The 18,780-nt window shown below is 32.3% G+C and overlaps 1 protein-coding gene across 1 annotated transcript in view; it reads right to left on the bottom strand.

The window, feature by feature from the left end:
* LOC145246740 (neuronal acetylcholine receptor subunit alpha-10-like) overlaps positions 1-18,780 on the bottom strand; it is a 550,490-nt gene that overhangs the window by 469,987 nt on the left and 61,723 nt on the right. Inside the window, exon 2 of the mRNA XM_080108500.1 lies at positions 17,477-17,531. The gene's annotated coding sequence lies outside the window, so the exon portion shown is untranslated. The remainder of the gene's footprint in view (positions 1-17,476; positions 17,532-18,780) is intronic.

Here is an 18,780-nt window from a genome sequence, read left to right on the forward strand (position 1 = left end):
AGCAACAAAATTTATATACTCTCCCCTGTCAAGTTATTTTTTAGTAAGCGCAATGAAGTGATTTCGCTTTACTTTCACAAATGTATTTTTTCATTAAAAGGTATTTTTCGACATCATCGTTTTTCGTAATTTTTGGATACATAACTATTTGAGACCTGACAATTACATAGGTACCTTTTGTTTAACTCGAAATTCAATATTTTTCTTTATATAATATAGAAGCTCCGATAATTTGATTACTGAAAGTTTCAAGAAAAAACAAACTCTTTAAATATTGATTGGTTAATTAAATCATATAATATAAAAATGATTTAAAGATAGATTTTAGTTGCCATCTGAACTTGCGAAATGAATTTGTTGGTTGTTAGTTGGTTGTTTTTGTTTTACGGCATATCAACCCTTTTCAGATTATGTAATGCCGAATCCAGTGATTTTCTAGAAAGTATTTTTAATAGAATATATATATTTTTTCAATTTTTAAAAATTTAACCCCTAGTCGGGACCCTAACAGGTACTATCACTTCGGGCTAGAGTGGACCTGGGAGCAATGGCAATTAAAGGGTGGCTCCACACTACCCAAAGCCCGCAAGTTGGGGCTTGACGATCGGATGTAGTTTAAGGTCATATCCAGGACCAAATTGAAATTTGTATTCTATGCCCAAGCTGTAATTTTGCTTTCTTGAAGTACCAATAATGCTCTATTATATTAATATACGGCATAATCACGTTGACACACCGGTTCCCGCTGGATCACCGAAGTTAAGCACCGTTGAACCTGGTCAGTACTAAATGGGTGACCATTTGTGACTTTCAGGTGCTGTATGTGCTCTCTGATTATCTCGGCATTGTTTCCAGTCGTTCTGGTCTTCTCCTTGCCACTGGACTCAAACAGTGCCGATTCAGGAGAAGTGTGGTTAGGGATGCGAAACCCTTGCCTCACAATTACACACGCTACTCCCCCTAAAGGGTATCCTTTTTCTTTCAAGACTGAACGGAAGCATGATGGATGGATTTTATTAATACAAATTAGAAAGTAGACCGTAGAATATTTCGGCAGCCTCGTAACTCCAGCTCCCCTTATTTTCGCTTTTAGTCTTTACACTCCATGGGCGATGTTTCTTATAGAGAGAAAGAACTTAGTATTGTTTGGACCGTAATTTAGCCATGTAACACTTATGTGACTGTTACCCATGTAACACTTATGTAACTGTTACTCATGTAACAGTTATTATGTAAGTTATTATCGTAAGCAAGGTTTTGATCTTGAAGTAATGCATTCTTGATCCTCACTGATGTGACTTTGTGCTTGTCATAAACATATTTATTTTTCATCATTATCTCTTATTTATCGTAACCCAAACCGCTCATCAAATGACTCAAAACTAGTGGGGCAGGTTATCTCAATATTCCATTAAAATCTTTCACTTAGTGATACCAGCACCAAGTAAAAGATGTTTCAGCAATCTGCCCCACTGTACGGAACTCTTTGTTTTGCGAACATAATATATATATATATATATATATATATATATATATATATATATATATATAGCCTGAGAAAAAAAAGACCTAGTAGATCTGTAACCACACATCAAACTGGCAGAGAAGATGCCATGATAAAAAAAAAAAACTCTTGGCTGATTTGGAGATAAATGAGTCAGAAGATACTCTAATTTGTTACGTTACATTCAATTTGAACAATACTACGTTTGCTAAAAGAAACAAATAATATGAGGTTTATCATATTTGCATTAAAAAGTCATTTAACAGTTTATAAGGATTCAATTTGAATGGTACAGCAAGAAACAGGAAAAAGGGGGGAAATGATATATGTATATATATATATATATATATATATATTTGGGCAGCATTTTCTCATTTTTTAATAAGAGACAACTCTTATTTGTTTCTTTTACAATCCATTTTTCTTTTTGACAAGCTAGTTTCCGAACATCCTGTTGCCTTATTCGCGCATTTTCGACCTCCATAAGTCATCTTCAGGCGAGTGATATGAGAAGAAAAATATATTGTAAGTGAAACAATATATATATATATATTAGAAAAGTGAAATTGTCTGTATGTGCGAAACGATCTCTACCAAACTACTACGTTAATTTTTCGTATACAGTCATGCAACCTGATACATAAGAGATTGGAATCTTTGGAACAAATCTGAATTGATCTGTAACCGGTAATTCCTTCACGCTCGATTAAACAGTTTTCTACAAGGCGAGATCTATTTTTTGCAAGCAATTTTTGCAAGCCAAGGTATCGATTGGATTGACTTTGCCTAATTTTAACGTTCGGTCGTGTAATTGAGTAGCGGTTAGACGTAATAGTTTCTTCCGCTTTCTTTTCAGCCTTCCCGTCACGGGTTCGAGCCTACCTGACTACTACTACTTTTTTTTGCTCAGCCTACACCGCTACACACCCGGGCACCCAGGCTAGTTTTATATAAATTTGAAAGTTATTTCCATAATTATTTTCATTAATAATTATTTTTTATAGATTCGTCTTTCGTAATTTTGGATATGTTACTAAATTCGACATGGTTATTAAGTAGATACTATTGTTTTAGTTTACATTCAATATTTCGATTTTCGAATTTTGCTATTATAACGAAGCAGCGCCAGAAAATGTTTTTATGTGCAAAAAGTTTCCTTAAGAAAAGATTACGATACGGTGAAAATTTGATTTGTAGCGCAGATTTAATCAGTAAACGCCCTGTGTGGTGCCTCCCTCAGACAAATATTAAAAAAAAAATACAAGCAGGCTTCCCGGCGTTGCCCGGTAGTAAAATACGCATAAATGTTATATTTTAATTCATACAGAAACTGAGACATGAGCACGGGAGTATTGTCTTTTTTTTTCTAAACATTTAACCGCTTATGCTGGGATTGAAAACAAAACCTAAAAACAGCCAGTCAAGCACGATAACCGTTAAGCCAGCTTGATATGATCTTTAAAAAGTGTTTTCAAACCTATTTTTCTTAAGGAGTCGATCACGTGAACGAATCACGCATGCGACTTCGTGAAACAGTTGACAAACAGATAAAAATTCGATGAGCCGCCACTAACCAGTTTTTCAATTTTAACGTCTTAGCAGATCTTTTTTCGGTTGAACATCAATTAAAAAGATTTTTACTTGCCTGAATTCGTTATATGCCAAAATTCCAATCTGTAAAACAAAAATTCGTTGATTATATATATGGCGAATTGTCCTCACACACATGTACTCACTTTTATAGATGTATAAATATGTAGGGAGGTGGTGTTTTCTTTTTACAAAATTATATTTCGAGAAATCGAGAAATTGAAAATCCCAATGAGGAAAAAATTACACGGTTCTTAAACTGTAGAAGTACCAATATATCCTTACGTATCGACATTGATAAATGGAGAAGAGCGGCATTTTTTTATTTTATTGTTTTGTTGCAATTTCCGGACTTTTTGTTTTTTCTATGTTTTTTTTTAAAGTTAGATTTAATTTGTAAGATATCTTTCGTTTTTAAATTGTTAAGTAAAAATACAGAATAGTTAACATATTAAAAATGTGTGCAAAAAAATAACGTTATCATTAAAGCACGGTCCATAAATTGTGGAATGACCGTCTTTAAATTCAAAAGCTACACCCTTCTTTTACGCCCTTTGTAGTTTGCGAATTTTTTTTTGACGCAAGTAAACCAGGCTTTATGTAAATCAATGTTTTCTTTTTGCAAAAAATAAAAGTATATTTACGTATATACATTTACATATGAAACGCAAATCCTCAAATGCACTGTTGATATTAGTCTTTGTAAAAGTGTTCATTTTAGTCAAAATTTGACTTATTAAATCGAATATTTTCGATTATCGATATTTGATACTAATCAGACGCATACCGATACAAAACGTACGTACGAACACTCACAGGCACATCAAATACCTTCGTGTGACATTTCAAAAATGTCGGTTAAGCTATTTCCGAGTCTATAGAAGCTGAACTCACACTCCAAAAAAACACAAAACAAAAAAACAAAAAACAAAAAAACACACACACGCAGAGAAAAACTAAAAAAACACAAAACAAAAAAAACAAACAAACAAAAAAAACACAGAGAGAGAGAGAGAGAGAGAGAGAGAGAGAGAGAGAGAGAGAGAGAGAGAAAGAATTACTTTTATAGAATACAGTCTGGGCAGAGCAACTTGCTTAATTGACTTAAATTGATATTTCAAAATAAGCAAGTTGCTCTTCCCCAACATGTAGTATCTAGATAGAATATATATATATGGAAAAATACGCTTATTCAATTATATTTCACTTTTTAATTTTACCCACCCTTTTATTTATGAAGCTCAATATATGTTAAATATAACTACAGAGCATATACAAATAAATAACAAAAAGTCTATATTTCAAATTCCAAGATGTTGTTCACCTTATCATTTATTTCTTTCAGCATGTTAAAACAATTATTTCTTGGCAGCATCTGTTTCGTAACGCTAATATGATTGTTTTCTCGCTACGAAACAGGTACTGTCAAGAATTGAGAATTGAACATTTTAATATGCTGAAAGAAATAAACAGTAAGATGAGCAGCATCTCGGAATTTAGTATATAGACTTTTTATCATATATATATATATATATATATGGAGAAAATAGAAATAGAAAGAAAAATACATAAAATTAGAGAGAGAAAGTGAGAGAGATTCATGTATAGGAAGGAAAGAAAACGACATGTGGACTGTCGCAGGAACAAAAAAAAAAAAAAAAATGGGAATAGACAAAAATTCGATTCGGCTTTTTTTTTTTTAAGTACAATTAATTCGTGGTTCTTCCAAAACAACGAATTTCATTATAATTCCAAAGTGTTTTCGCACACGCATGTGCTTTTTAAACGCTCTTGTACAAAAGAGAAAAGATGGGATTGAAAGAATGTTGATGGAAAAAAAGAGAGAGAGAAAGAGAGAATGGGCAAAAAGAAAGAGAAAAAAAACGTATGCACAAATATGGGGAAAAGAAAAGGAAAACGGTTGATAAGAGAACGAACGTGAGAGATAGAAAGAAATGGTCGAGGAAGAAAGAGCGAGAAAGAGAAACAATGGTATAATTGAAAGATAGATAGATATATAGATAGATAGATAGAGAGAGAGAGAGAGAGAGAGAGAGAGAGAGAGAGAGAGAGAGAGAGAAAATGTGATTTAGTAAATCAAATAAGAAAAAAATAACGAAAGCAACGGCAAGAAAATAGAGAGAATAGCACCGGAAGAGATAAAAAAAAAAAGGTAGAAATAAAAGAAAAACTCAAATGATCAAATAACGGAAGTAATCAGGGAATTCTATAAATGCAGCGTTCGAACGATAAATAGAAGTAAAAACAAAAACAAAACAAACAAAAAACGAAACAGATCCATTAATTAAATAAGGAAAATGATTACATATTAAGTTTGTCGCATTTAAGATATGGACTGAATGGAATGGCGCCCAAACGAAATGCATTTAAAGTAACAAATCATCTAAAAAGAATGATTAATATGATTCTAATAAAATAAAACATGTTAAATAAAATAATGAATGTGTTATTTATATAAAACTAGCCTGCGATCCCGGCGTTGCCCGGGTATTTTGAGGTGTGTGTTTAGCAAAAAAAAAAAAATGGTAGTAGGCAAGATGGCTCGAACCCGTACCGCATAGGAGGAAAAAATGTGAAAAAAGTGATGTCTTCGCTGTGGCGCCCATCGCCAACCCGAAAGTGACGTAGGTTTAAATTAAGACTAGATAATCGAACAGAGTGGATGACTTTCGAAAATGTTGGCGAAAAATCGACCCTCCCTGTAGAAAAGTGCCCAGTTGAAGGTGAAGGAATTAATCTTTTTAGCTAATATTTCGGTATTTGGCGTCCGAAGGGCCGAGCTTAAAAACAGTACCGATCTCGTGACAATCAGTAGCCTATGTCGAAAGTTTTAGGCAGACATATAAATATACATACATAAATTTAAACAAATTTTTGTTTTTTATATTATAGATAGATGAAGTATGTGCACATGTTTATATATTTGTATAGACAAGACTTACTAGAAACTAATTAAAACACACCTATGCATTATGTTGTAATATAGGCTACATATAGTGGAATTGCGTTTTATTTAAATGAGTAAAAGAATGGGAAGTGACATATGTCGAACAGTAAAACATTACATGTTGATGTTGCCTTTTTAATTTTTTATATTTTTTAAATATTTGACTGGCTTTCCAAACAGACTTCTTCATGATTCAAACAATGTTATCTAAGATCAATGGGTGACCAAATGGTTCATTTTTCTACTATATACATACACGTATATATTACTCTCTCTGTACCACGCTATATAATTTAAACATAACCTTGTTTGCATATATGGTTAAGTGGCAGTTTTAGTCATTTAGAACTGCGTTAAAGCTTCACCGCTCACTCATTTTTCGACCAAATTTCAAACAATTATTACAGTTATTATTTCAATTTTCCTTGAGTAAAACAAAAGTTATGATGAATTTACTGGTATTCGAAAACGTAAAAATCGTAAGGAGGCGTGCGACGTTTTTTTATGACTGGTTTTCGTAGCAACCACGTCGTTTCAGCGACTACTGTTACTACCGATTCACCGCTCTCGCGAAAAGAGAAGTAACAAGTGAAACATAGGGAATGAAAGCATGAAAGGGAAATAATTGGTAAGATTTTATTGAAAGCAGACGAGTGCCGTACATTGTTATTGCATATTAGTATGTTATGTTGGTGGGGACAAAAAATAAGGCTGAAATTAAACAAAGAAAAAATTAATTTACTGGAAGCATAAAAAATATGGATTCCAATAGAAAAATGCGAGCATGAAAACGAATGTGGTTAAGCTTAAACATGGAAAAGTAAAGGACTAGTTGTTAAAACTGGAAAAGAAAAGAACAAGATATTCTAGTAAAAAATATAATAAATTTATAATTTAAAATATCGCAGCATTAAGATCTTTTTTTTTTAATTCAATTTACAACATTATAGAATCAATTCTTAATGATGCAATATTTTCAGTTATAAATTTATTATATTTCTACTAGAATATCTGGTGCTTTTCTTTTCTAGTTTTAACAAATACTCCTTTACTTTTCCATGTTTAAGCTAAACTATATCACTTTTCATGCTCGCATTTTTCTATTGTAATAATTATATGCTTTTAATTAAAATATCTATTATTGGAATTATACCATATATGACCTTCATTTTGGATTTTATTCTCACATTGTTACAGTTTATGCAATCTCCGACCTTGTTCAGGTGTATTCAGGTTTGTTTTATACACCGCAGTCATATTTATATCAAACTCTGGATTGTATGAAAGTCGTATTTAATCTAAGCGAGTTATTTGTTTTCGTTCCCTCAACCATGGCTGGATATACCTCTTAAGAAATTCGTAATTGTATTCTTAATACTACTAGTATTGAGAATTTAAAGCTTCAACCTATACAAACAGTTACCCAAAGCTGATTTACTTAGCACTTTTTTTGTCAGTGGTGACATTCAAGTTACATTTAATTTATTTGGAATTTGTTGTTATTAAAAATATTGAACTGGTATTTTGCGATGTGTTTCACGCCAGTCGCCGTACTTTAATCTTTTATGGGTGTATTTTATGGATAGTTGAATGCAGGTGATTTGTAGAAAAACGTATAACTCTGTTATTTTATATGAATTGCAGAAAGAAGTTTTTTTAAGCAGTCTTTTCAGGCTAATACGTTTAGGTATGGGTACCTTGAAAACGTAAGATATGGAAACGTTTTTACATAATGTTTTAAGGAGTGAGTATCTACTTGTTTATTATAAGGGTTTGTTAACGATGAAGTGGTGTATTTAGAAATGACTTGTTGGAGTATACTCTGGGGGAAAAAACTGATGCTAATATGATTAGAATAAGTACATAAGTACTTTTAGAGTAAAATCTGGGAAGCTGATAATGTCAGATGCAGTAATTACAGTTGTTGGGATGAGGTTGTAATCTAATCGTATTATTATTCATAGTAGTAGTGTATATTTTTAAGTTTGTTTTTATCATTATGCTTTCTCTTGTTTAATGTCTTCCTTGCAAGGCTAAAAATTTAACAAAAGGTTAGTTTATAATGTAGGGGCCATCCAGTTATATAAAAGAGTCTGTCTCTATTGGAACAAAAATAATTTTAAAAAATGCCTCAATCTAGAAAGATTTCCTTTTCACTTTTCGACACCAAAATAAACTACGTTTAACATCGAAACAAATAATACACTTTGTTTTTGGGCCAGATGTTAAATTTGTTATTCACTTTACCAGTTTTTGTTAAATCACCGAAGTTAAGCAACGTTGAGTCTGGTCGGTGCTAGATGGGTGACTATCATTTGGAAATACCAGGCGCTGTATGTGGGAGGACGTCAACAACGCCATGCAAGACATGCTAAATCCATTACGTTGGTATCTCCTTTAACTGGGATGTCTATGCGACTGATGACTACTCATGAACTTGATATTCTCATTAAACTTCCTTTTACGGAGAAATCCGATTCAACCTCCAAGAATGAATGGAATTGGAACATTGGGTCCATAACTTTTTCTTATATTTAATGTTAATATTTGTTTTAGTTTTGTGGCCAGGCATACAGCCCTTCTTTTATTAAGACGTAAAGAGATATAACAGTTATTTATGATAGAAAATATAATAACTATTATCAAGACTCCTGTTAAATAGTTAATTGTGCAAAGGAACCTAGTTCTAATAATAGTGATGAGACATTTCCAATATTTTTCCCGATTACAATACAATTACCGATTCCGTACTAAATTCCCGATTCTGATACAATTACCGATTCTGATTCCGATTCTTTATAAAACTCAAAATATTTAACTATGAAGTTATTTTCCCCGATTATCATAAATACGCATATTAAATGTGCAGATATTTTCTCAGGCGTAAAAATACACCGGTGGATGATATTAGTTTGACTGGTAGTTTAAAATCAATTGATATTTATTATTTTATCATTACTACCAGAAATAGGAAATTTTGCTTTAAACAAAATCAAATAAAAAAGACAATTAAAAGATCCGTTATGGCATCAAGAAATAAGCACACCTAAAACTATCTACTATACACCATTATCAACGGGAATATAAGTCTAATTTATTTCCACTTCAACATTTAGTCGCGGTCTCCGTGGTCACCTGAAAAACAAATACCATTGTCGCTTTCATTTCAGCAGAGGAAGACAGCATTACCTATTGATGTTTCTACGCATGAAACAGTGTGTCACAGTGGCTCGTGATGATGCCTACCATATGCAGGTTAAAAGTAGCTTTAGACAAACATTAACCCAAATATTGGTGCAATATTTTCTATTTTTATTTATATGCACTTTGCTATTTTGTTGCTAATAAATTGATTTGATAAATGAGGTACAATCTAGCAATAGAAAACACAAGAGTTTGGAAAAGACCAACCAAAATAAACGACTCATACACGCAGCTGTCATACAGAAGTATACAATTGTAAGTATGCAGTTATGAATACATAAAACATGTAATTGTGTAAATACAACAATTTTCCTTGAGACAATAACAAATCAAACAACAGAAATAAATATTTAAAAGTGTAAGGAATTTTAAGCAAAAAAAAAAAAACATTCGACGAAAATGACTGAATTCGGCATTAAATAATACAGCAAGATTCGCTATGTCGTAAAACTAAAACAACAAAATCAAACGGAGCAATCAGAAATTTGTTACTCTTACAAATAATTTGGAAAATGTTTTTTTAATTCCATTCAAATTTCGACCTTGAATATTCTAAGGTAAAACATCTTATAAGATGCGAGACTTCATTGGCTATAATATGGGCCAAGTTGCGAGCTTTTACGATGTTGTAACTGCAGTTGTGAGTTTAAGTTTTTTTCATGACTTTAATATGTGCCCAAGATACCCCAAGGTTAAATCTGTTCCAAGTTATGATGTGCTTTAAATGAATTTCCAGATATTTTTCGTGTGGCACTTTTATTGATCGTACATAAATAAAACTGCAGTCCCCTTCTAAGTTGTCTCCTCCGGTTGCAATGCCCTTGTACCGTTCCAAAAACTTCTGAAAAGCCGCATGGAAAACCTTTTGTGTAAGCATGTCAATGACCCTCGAGAACCTCTAAGGTTTTCCTTCAATTTAAGGGAATAACCAAAAGGACGCAGGGAGCAAGATCTGGACTATAGAGACGGTGAGAGAGTGTCTTGATGTGCATTTTGGTCAAATAGTCTGTGACAAGTATGGCGCACCCTTGGGATAAAATTTACGCAAATCTTCCGCATCTTCAGCTCCTCGCGAATAATTATGTGCAACGTTCGACACTGACAATACTTCTGACTTCCTTAATCCTCACACGCCTCTCATCATCTCTCACAGACTCTCTCCTTTCCTTAAATTACTTGTGATACTCAGAAACAGATGATCGATTATATAAATGAAGTATGAATATTATTGTATATAAATGAAGTATGAATAGTATTATATATAAATGACGGACATGTGTTTGTTTGTAGGTCTGCTGGCAACGGCTAAACTAAAATATGTACATCAAATAAATATAAACGAATACTTTGCAGTATGACTGGAGTGGATAACTGCAATAAAGGCTAAAACAAATACGATCTAATAACACAAACACAGGCTCCTTCAGACTATGGATACGCACGAAGGGGTGCCTGCACGTGAAATTTTTTCTGGCAGGAGGTGCGTAATTTCCAACCACACCTCTCCTGGGTCGACATTATTAGATACCAGTTGAAAGTAAAGAGTATGTAAAAGACGACTGGAAACAAATACCAAGATCAGCGGAGAGCACATACAGCTCCTAGAATTTCCAAATAGTCACCCGTCTGGTACTAACCAGGCTCGACGTTGCTTAAATTCGGTGATTTGACGAGAACCAGTGTGTAACCACGATTATGCCGTACACGATCTATACTACTCCTATACGTAGAAGCTAGGCTGTACACAAACAAGCAAATATAATAACAAACCTATATATTCAGTTGAACACATAACTTCCATAGCAGTGGTAACAAAACCAGACTGGATCTTACGGATACTCAACATCGGCATCAACTCCTGCAATTCAGAGCCCACATTTTGTGCACATTAAAATGTAAAGGAGAATATTAATGGAATATTTGAATATCTACGTATCTCATATAGGGATGAAGTGTTTGCTCCTGAGAACTTCTGTGAGAAATTCTAAAGAGATAAGCAGGCCTTTAATTGGTCGGTTTGACCGCCCATGATTTTGTTTTGACCTATCGGATTGATTGTTGTTATTAATTGCCGAGTTGTATTTTGGCGCTATGTTTATATTGCAGGTCGCGCCAGTTTTCAGAACGACAGCAAGTCGAATGGACGTGAAAACTCACCTCCTTATTCGAGGCATGGGGCCTCAAACCTTTTTGTCTCTTTGAGACGTATTATTGCCCCTACGTAGGGCGGAATGTTATTATCATTTGCAAGCATTAATGTCCTTATGTCGAGTGAACCTTATATTCTTAGCACACTGTTGTGCTCTACAATTTGGCTGACTTTCATTATTACGTATATAATGTCCCTACGAGGCGATTGTAAGGTTTACATTTTGACCTACCCTTTGTCCGCCATTCAGACGGTTATTTACAGTGAATTCCATGATAACTACCGGACTCGCAGTATTCATCCTTGGAAGGCATCACTTAACTCATCAACTTGTTGCAATTATTCTTTGAACAGCGTGGAGACCATGAACTACTACCCTTACGGGTGTTACCAGCTTGGTTAAGCAGAAGGAAAGATGAGCCTGTTGTGATTTCTGATTGCTTTCTTTCATGCTGCCATGAAGTAAAATGAAACAAAAAAGACATGACACAATTTTCAGCCGGAATTTCTTTTTAAACGCTTGGTTCTACCAGACCAACCTGATGCTATTACTTTTTCCGTTCCTTCTCAAAACTCAATCATATTTTGCAAAGCCTAAAACGAAAACAATTTTCCTCTAGAATATGACTAGTATGAATAAATGTTTTATGATATAACTAACTAGAAACAATGTTTCTCTCTCCAAATTTACTGGGTTAAATAACCATACAAATGGTTGAAGCGCCAGAAAACAAAATAACCAACTTAATCCTTTCAAGTGGGCAATAGGAAAAAATCGTCTCATCAATATTGCGTGTCTTGCGTGCAAAAACACCATTCCTTTACAACCCCCCCCCCCCGAGAAATTCATTGAAGGCGGTTGAGCGCGGCAGTCAATCGAGGTCTCCTCGACGCTTGATCTATTTGCTAGAAAAGTATTTTATGAAGTAGTACACGCACAGTGAGGGCGAAGCGTGGTGACATATCATTTTGCTGAATGTAGACATAGTCGTCAAGATTTTGGTCACGTTTCTTCACTTTCACTGTACCATCTAATATGTTCATCACAGTAAAAACTTTAGAGTTGACCGACTTTTCAGACGGGGATTGCCATCGACGTGCACCTGTTATTGAATATGCGTACCTGAGAAATTTTACATGTGTGGATTTTTGGTAGAGAAAGAAAACTACAAAGCATACTAAACTAAAACACGGCTTAACACTTATAAGTACGACCTCTCAATTTTAATACAGTCTTAAGAAAATAAAACTTAAAAATATAATAACAAAATATATATCTGTATTGGGAAAAATAAAAAAGCAAGGCTTATATTAAAAAAACCCACACAAAATAAAAAAAAATCAACAAACCAAGTACAAAACTACTGCCTACTCGTATACTAAGTCTGACAAATTCTCACGAGAATGAAACGCGGAATATTCTGCGTAGCTTGTCATATACATTTTCATAATTTGTTATCTAGCTCTGCTTATGAAGTAAATACTGAAAAATTACACCTAAAATTATATCTCATATTAATTTGTGTAATTTATACTAGCAGACCGCTCGTCGTTGCCCGGTTGTAAGATACGCTTAAATATGATATTGTAATTTATGTAGATTACATATTTATTATTATAGAAAACATTCTCGATCGATTATTAAATAAACAAATACACAATCACACACACATTTATATATATATATATATATATATATATATATATATATATGAGCAAACAATTAATAAAATATGTTAAAAAACACTTTGAATATTTTTAAAATAATTTATTAACTGTTTGCTCATATTATAAGTTCTATTTCCTATTTGGTTTTATCGAGCTTTTACATCTGGCTGAGATAATTTTATAAATATTAATTCATTAATATTTATAATTTACTTTAATTTTACCATCTTGGATCATTTTTGTAAATTTAATTGTAATTTTTATTTTATTATATATATATATATATATATATATATATATATATACATATATATATATATTTATGAGTAGGTGCCATCAGCTAGAATCGAAACTAAAAATACAACTGTACACACGACATCATTCCTTAGTATCTTAGCAATTCCCCCCTCCATATATATATATATATGTGTGTGTGTGTGTGTGTGTATGTGTATGTGTGTGTGCGTGCGTGTACATATACATACATATATGTATATATACATATATATATGTGTATATATATATGTATAAATGAATATAAATGTATATATATATACATATATATATGTATATATATGTACATATATATATATATATATGTACATATATGTATATATATGTACATATATATATATATATATATATATGTACATATATATATATGTATAAATGAATATAAATGTATATATATATACATATATATATGTATATATATGTACATATATATATATATATATATATATATATATATAGAGAGAGAGAGAGAGAGAGATTTCATATCTCAGGTCGTACTTTTATTACTGTGCTGTATACATCTCTAGCTTGAATTGCCAGCTCACATCTGGGCAGGTGTTTACATAATACCTTTTCTAATGTTATATGGTTTTAAGTATATATTAAAGGATTAATATTATTTATTTCATTCTTTTGTTGATCATATATAAGGATAAATAATGCGCCATTCCTAGATGATATTACATATTGAGGTTCAGTTAAATGTTGCTAGTTGTAGACGGAATGCGAACTAGCGTATGTTATAGTTTGTGTTAATATTGTGTACACATTTCTATTCTATTTTTTCTTTTTTTTATATATATGTATGTACACGTTGAAATGTGAAAGTGTATGCATTTTTGATAAAGTTATTTTAAAAAAAATAGATTATTGGTGTGCCATATACTATAATCGAAACCGAAACCCAGAATTATGAAGAATTCTTTGGTCAAATTATTTAGTACAAGAAATGGAAGTACATTACAATAAACGACCCGGATGTAAACGTGACATAGAAAATCACATACGCACTATCGTATTGATATATAGATATTGACTGATTTGTATAGGTGATTTGTTTTGGAAAACAAATAGATATACAAACATAAAAAAACTTAAAAGGCCTTAATTAGTTTGTTTACTTTTGTTCATGCGTCACATCCCCTTAACAATACAATTGCCATGGACTTCTTATATTCTTACACAAGTGCTTATCAGCAACGCTTCAATTAAACTATTATTCACTTTCATATATATCATTCAACCACGGTAGTGGTTGAATATATGCTTAAGTACGAAATTGAATGAATCGAGACACATTAAAAAACCCCACCACTAATTCCGTTCGCAACCAAATTTCAAACAGGTTATATAGTTAGATAGAACACCTCATTAGCTACATTTTGAAAAAAAAATTCGAAAATTGGTTCAGTAGAAAAACGTTACAACAAAATATGTGAGTTTACAAACAGGAGAGTAAGTACATAAGTGACTAACGCTTTTTTTTATTTTGCATAACTTTTTTTGTATATAAATATTTTTTACTGCGATGTTGCTAATATGACATGTTAGCGTAACGGTTAGAGTACCGGGGGTTGGTGGAAAGATTTTAGGTTCAATCCCGTGTATCGTTCTTTTTTATAATTAAAAAACCGAACTTTTTTTTAATAACTAATTTTTTTTAACTCTCCTTATGATTTTATAGCAAAAAATGGTGAATTTATCGTTTAAAAATATTAGTGAATTCTATGATATACATATTCTTTGAATGAACTCAAATTTTTCGTTATCACATTTGATGAAAAATGTAGTCCCATTTTGGCAATGCGTCTGACCAATGATGCTTTTGAATCCGCGACCAGCACTGCGATGTCATCAGCAGCAGCCTGGGCATAAATATTCCTATTTTTAAACTCCTTTAAAAGAGGATTCAGCATACAGTTCCATAGTAAAGGTGATAAAATCCCACTTTGGGGGTTTCATTTAACTACTTCCCTTTTAACAGTTGCCCTCAGTAGTTCTACTTGAACTGTTCGGTGCCTCACCATATACTCAATTCATCGGATGAGTACTGGTGGCACATTGAGTTCTCGTAGCGACTTGAACATACTACTGAAGGGTATGTTGTCAAAAGCTCCAACGATATCTAAAAAGACACCGAATGCCATCTTCTTTTTTGTTAGTTTACGCTCTATACAGATCACGAATTCATGAACCGCACTCTCGGTAGAGACCCTGGCTCGGAACTACTGTGATTGAATGATAAATATTGCATAAATGTGTGTTTGAGAGCTAATTTTTTTTGACAATCATAAATAAATATTATAAATTTATATATTAATACAATAGCAATGCCTGGAAAAATCATGGATTATATGGAAAAATGCGCGCATGAAAAGTAATATTCTTAAGATTTTATTAAACCTGGAAAAGTAAAGGACAAGAAATTCCACCTGGAAAAGTAAAGAACAAGATATTCTAATAAAGTAAAAAATAAGAATTTTTTAGACTTAAAATATTGCAGCTAAAAATAAAATTTGAATATTGATAAATATTTTATTTATTATTTGCATATGTTGTTGTTTATTGTTGAGTTAGAAAGAATTAAATGATCCTAATTATGATATAATAAAATTATTAATTTTTATGTAAACTATAAAATTATTAATTCCATCTACTAACTAACTAACTAATGAATTTATTTTATTCAAACAATTTTCACTACATAAATATATGCAAATAATAGGGGGGAAATAAGTTCAATCCAGCGACTGACACCCTTTCTAACTCAACAATAAACAACAACATATGCGAATAATAAATAAAGTATTTATCAATATTCAAATTTTATTTCTAGCTGCAATATTTTAAGTCTAAAAAATTCTTATTTTTACTTTACTAGAATATCTTGTTCTTTACTTTTCCAGGTTGAATTTCTTGTCCTTTACTTTTCCAGGTTTAATAAAATCTTAAGAATATTACTTTTCATGCGCGCATTTTTCCATAATATATATTTATATATATATATATATATATATATATATATATATATATTATTTGCGTACACACACATATAAATATATGTGTGTGTACCCCACTTTGAAGAATCAAGCATCGTGGTATTACATATTTTATCAAAACGCAATCACGAAAGCTCCCGAATAAACCCGACATTTAACAAAAATTTATCTCTACCGATTAACATTAATAAGAATCCCATGTACACGAGATAAAACAAAATAGTTATCAAAATATTCCAAACGACCTAATCTACAATTCTGAAAACTTTAATTCAACACCAAGTCTAAAGTCATAACTGGTGTATACTCAATAAGAGTATACTGGTGTATACTCAATACCCTGTTTTGATTGTGATAAAATCTACTTTGTGAAACTCAACGTAATCTGGACAGGAGAATTTACGAACACAAGTGACATAAAAAACAAATAACACATGCAACCCCATTTTCTCTTCTGTTATCAAGTATAGTCATCACATTTACTTTGAAAAGGCAAATCTTATATAACGAATACACAATAAATCAATGCGTCGTTTAAGAATATTATTATTGCCCACTCTACCAATACATTTAAAAAAAGTCGACCCAGTTCTTCAGAAATCCACACAGATGATTTGTTTATAGTTGTGAAGGCTTTGTGCAGAATCAACCAAACTTTTTGGTACAACTGCTAATCTTCGTCGGTGCAACCAGTTTGATACATCTGTTCTCGCCAGAACACCGAAGTTGAGCAACGATGAGACTGGCCAGTACCAGATGGGTGACCATTTGGGAAGACTAGGTACTGTATGTATCATATAGAGACTTTGTAAATTTCCAGATTTATATGTGTGAGCGCGTTTAATTCACTGGGAGAGATGCACCTAATCTTCATTAAGACATGCACCAAGGATGAGAAAACTTTGATATATATCCTAAGGTGTACTATACGCGCTCCCGCACACACACACAAACACACACACACACACACCACACACACACACACGTATATATATATATATATATATATAAATATGTATGCGTTTGTCTGCGTATCGATTCTAGTGTGTTTTGTTTTGAATTGTTTTCGCAATTTAATATTAATATAAAAAAGTACGAACCGATGTTGGATAATTAGTTCACCATAACCTTCGGATGTATACCATAGATTCTTACCTGGAAAAATATAAAAAATTAAATATATTAATTTGGTGTTTTACAGATACCTGTTTTAAAAATAAATGTGTTTAATAAAGTTAATGGAACTATAATGCATGATGTATACCAATAATTACGTACCTTTATCATCTGAGTACATTAACACTGAAATCCAGAGAAAAAAAGCAAAGTATTTCATTAAAAAATGTAAATAAAATATTTTATTTACATTTTTATTTTTAATTTATTTTTAATGAAATCGTTTGCTTTTTATTTATTCGTCTTCTTTTATTGAGGCTAAAATTCCAAAGTATCTTAATTAATAAAGATCTTAATTAATTAGCATCTTAATCTTTTTTTCAAATCTATGCAATAATTGTGATTAGTCATCCTGAATTAGATCAGACTATAATAAAATCAAACTCGATGTATTAGGCGAAATCCAAAAAAATCCACGAGACACATGTCAAACAAATCATAAACATCACCAATGATTATGAAGTAACCTAAAGATATCACCTTATAAGCTCCAAAAGCGACAGCTTCTCTCTGCACCCACACTTGCAAAGATACTTATCAGAAGTCAACACTTCTTAAACCGTATCAGAGAAGTTACGCTCAATAACATCATCTTCACAGGTGAAAAGTTATTCTCACTTCAACAACCCCACAAGCATCAAAATGATAGAGTCCTTGTGAGAAGTCGCGGGACAATGATAATGCAGGAAAGATTTTCAGAACGCAGAAACCACCATCAGTGATGGTCTGAGCGGCGATTTCTAATAGAGGGGAATCTCCACTTGTTTTTCTCCCTCAAGGGGCCAAGATGAACAAAGAACGTTACATTGAGGACATTTTTGAAGGTGCGTTAACCCAATGGTATAATTCTGTGTTTGGTGATGAAGTTTGGATTCTTCAACAAGATTGTGCGACAAGCCTAACTGCTCATGTAACACACCAGTGGTGTGGAGCCAACTGTCCGTCCTGAACCAGCAAAGAAGGAAGACTTCCCTCATCACCTGATCTTAACACTTTGTGGCCAATTCTGGAGAGTGAAGCCTGCTTTACTTCTTGTAAAAATATTGAAGCTTTTAAAATAAAAATGAACAAATTCTGAGAGAAAATGCCAATAGATATTATGCGTGCTGCTATTGATAATTCCTCCAAAAGATTTTGTAGTGTAGTGAAGGCTCAAGGGAAACATTTTGTATAATACTTATGCCATAATTGAGTTTTGTAATAAATTATTTTGTTGGGATAAATATGA

The sequence above is a fragment of the Euprymna scolopes genome, chromosome 24, assembly GCF_053919585.1.
Source record: "Euprymna scolopes isolate OS-2025 chromosome 24, ASM5391958v1, whole genome shotgun sequence".
Classification (NCBI taxonomy): Eukaryota; Metazoa; Mollusca; class Cephalopoda; order Sepiida; family Sepiolidae; genus Euprymna; species Euprymna scolopes.